The sequence below is a fragment of the Oratosquilla oratoria genome, chromosome 10 (assembly GCF_046742065.1).
Source record: "Oratosquilla oratoria isolate Oo_2021 chromosome 10, ASM4674206v1, whole genome shotgun sequence".
NCBI classification, from domain to species: Eukaryota; Metazoa; Arthropoda; class Malacostraca; order Stomatopoda; family Squillidae; genus Oratosquilla; species Oratosquilla oratoria.
In genome coordinates, this window is record NC_134786.1 from 63,147,602 (window position 1) to 63,150,101 (window position 2,500).

Genomic DNA, 2,500 nt, shown 5'->3' on the forward strand with positions numbered 1-2,500 from the left:
TAGTAAGCTCTTTGTTATACATAGGTTTACAAAGAGGGCGCTCTCGAGCACGAGGTTGAATACCATAAAAGAACAGTGTCAAAACAATAAAACATAACGGTGCTCTAGAGCAATGGGTTGGGAGTCTGCTCCATAAGGACCCAAAATGTAAAACATGTGCTCTGGTGGCGTCATCGTAAGCGTGCTGGTCTCGCATTCACTTAGTTGTGGGTTCGAATCCCGCACTCCACTCCGATTCCCAGAAGTGACTGTTAGTTTCCTGCCTTAACCGTCCCTAAATCGCATAATAGGGCAAAAGTGACGGCTTCGGCCGCAACTACTCAGCGCCTCCTGGCGTAGGCTCCTCACCTTCTATAAGAACATCAACTCAAAGCTTCAACTACGAAACCTTCATTTAGGATTCATGATTCACTTCATTTGAATCTCATGAACGAAGCCAACTTCTTCTTTGATTGAGCCTGCGTGGAACGGTGGATAACGTCCCTGCCTTGGAACGGGTGAGGCCCGTGTTTGATCCTCGGTAAGTACAAAAGTAAATTCATGGCTTCCCAGCCCCTATCCATAACGGCGGCCATCAGAGGTGCGGTAGACCAGTGTTGCATATATATGTTGGCACTTAATCAGTCTTCATTCACAGCTATTCTAAGAAAAAATTTACGTAAATTTCTCGCTATACCTTACCACGCAAGATTAAGCCCCTCACTGAAGATTCATCTCAGCTGGGTTATTAATGGACGGAATACCTTCAAAATGTTCAAAAAATAATCTTGGTAAACCCTTTGTTCCATAGTAAAGGTTTCCCTCGGCTGAAAAATGTCGTCTTGTGGCAAATGGAACAGACGGGTTTGGGTCTCGTTCACACTGTATGCGGTTTTGTTTTTGTACTGATTTCGTGCGGATTTTGTGCCACATTCGTTCGCTTTTTTTTTTTTTTTTAATCATTATTATTATCACGTACACTGTATATCAGTGGAACCATTTACACTGTGCGAACCATGCGAAACGTTTAGAAAACGTAAACGAAATGTTTACGAAACGTTTACAAAACGTTTACTAAACGTTAACGAAACGTTTGCGAAACGCTTACGAAACGTTTACGAAACGTACATTGAGTATAGGATGAATAGAACAGTTACATATCATGTTCAGGTCCCGTTTGGTCGACTTGGATTTTTTTTTTTTTTTTTTTTTTTCAAACATAAATTACAAGTATATCAGACGGAAGATGACAAAATCCACCCGGTGTTATGGTGTTATACGAAAACGTGTGACCAATCAATAAATCCACAGTTTGAGCTAAAAAAAATAATGGAAGGCTATAGGAGAATTAAAAAAATAATCTAATAAATTTTCATACAGTCCTTGTTATGTGGACCACCAGTGGATCATGAACACATGGAACAGTAGCTCACAACACGGGGCTTACAAAACAGTGGACCAGTGGCTCACAAACATGTGGACCAGTGGCTCATGACATTTGGGCCAGCGGCACAACGTGTGGACCAGTGGTTCATGAAAATATGGACCAGTAGCCCACAAAGTGTAGACCAATGGCTCATAATATGTGGATCATTGAATCACGAACATGTAAACCAGAGGGTCACAATATGTGGACCAGTGGTTCATGAGCATATGGACCAATGGCTCACAACATGTGGACCAGTGGCTCACAAATATATGGACCAGTGGCTCACGAAAATGTGGACCAGTGGCTCACAATGTGTGGATCAGTGGCTCACGAAAATGTGGACCAGTGACTCACGAACATGTGGATCACTGGCTCATAATGTGTGGATCAGTGGTTCACGAAAATGTGGACCAGTGGCTCACGAACATGTGGATCAGTGGCTTATGAAAATGTGGACAAGTGGCTCACGAACATGTGGACAAGTGGCTCACGAACATGTGGACAAGTGGCTCACGAACATGTGGACAAGTGGCTCACGAACATGTGGACAAGTGCCTCACAACATGTGGACCAGTGGCTCACGAACATGTGGACAAGTGCCTCACGAACATGTGAACAAGTGCCTCACAACATGTGGACCAGTGGCTCACGAGCATGTGGACCAGTGGCTCACGAATATGTGGACCACTGGCTCACGAGCCAGTCGATCTCCAAAGAATGAAAGAACTGTATCGCATGATTATCCACGAGGATAGAAGCGCTGGTAAGAATAGGTCTAATAACAACCAACAGTAAGGCCTTATTCAAACTAGCGGTTTGAACCGCGCGGAAACCGCGGCGGTTCCGCCTGGTCAGAGAAAATCTGCGCGGTTGTGCGTGAAAGCCTCCATTGACTTACACTGTAACTGAGCCGCCTCGGTTGAAACCGCTAGTGTGAACAGGGAGAAAGCGCAGTATAGTAGTTTCTATATAACAAATAGAATACATAAACATCAAGCCCCCAGCTACGGGTACCTATTTGTAGGACGTCGGAGGCAATGGTCTCCCTAATACACACGTCCACTCTTTCAATCCATCTACCGCCAGGTGGTT